The sequence below is a fragment of the Odontomachus brunneus genome, unplaced genomic scaffold (genome assembly GCF_010583005.1).
Source record: "Odontomachus brunneus isolate Ranch 3 - 2012 unplaced genomic scaffold, Obru_v1 Obru_scaffold_172, whole genome shotgun sequence".
NCBI lineage: Eukaryota > Metazoa > Arthropoda > Insecta > Hymenoptera > Formicidae > Odontomachus > Odontomachus brunneus.
In genome coordinates this window covers 226,343-227,095 of record NW_022639622.1, presented here as the reverse complement: position 1 = coordinate 227,095, position 753 = coordinate 226,343, and the positions used below count along the sequence as shown (strand labels likewise).

Here is a 753-nt window from a genome sequence, read left to right as displayed (position 1 = left end):
GTTCTGTTTGCAAGAGTTAGAAAATGCTGAAATTAATATACATTACAAGTTTATTCTTAAAACACGCGCGCTACTTCTACTGTAACATCGAGTTCGTGTTTGGCGTTCTAAACGTCATCTATCTTTATCGTTCACTACACGTGGAAAAAGATAGAATGACGCTTACAGTGCATAAGCGCCTGAACGCTTATGAAGTCGACCGAGTGTATGAAATCGGTCTTTCAAAGAGAAATATATATATATATACGAGGTCTGTTCAAAAAGTATCGCGAATTTTGTGTTTTTTCAAAAATTATTTATTTATTCATGAATATCTATTTTGTCCCCTTCAAAGTAATCCCCATCAGATATTATACACTTGTGCCAACGTTTTTTCCAATCCTCGAAGCACTTCAAAAAATCATTTTTTGTGATCTTGTTCAGCTCCTCCTTCGATGCCGTCTTTATCTCCTCAATCGTAGCGTAGCGTCGTCCTTTCATGTGCCTCTTCAGTTTCGGGAACAAGAAAAAGTCACAGGGGGCCAGGTCTGGGGAATACGGTGGCTGCGGCATCATTAGTGTGTTGTTTTTGGCCAAAAATTCGCGCACAAGCAACGATGTGTGAGCAGGGGCGTTATCATGGTGCAAAAGCCAATTTTTGTTCTTCCACAAATCCGGGCGTTTCTGGCGGATTGCTTCGCGCAAATTGCGCATAACTTGCAGGTAATATTCCTTATTGACCGTTCTACCCTGTGGCAAAAACTCATGATGCAC

The 753-nt window shown here is 40.8% G+C and overlaps 1 protein-coding gene across 1 annotated transcript in view; it reads left to right on the top strand.

Annotated features, from left to right (window-relative positions):
• Window positions 1–753, top strand: part of LOC116851357 — a 9,988-nt gene that overhangs the window by 1,314 nt on the left and 7,921 nt on the right. The window lies entirely within an intron of this gene.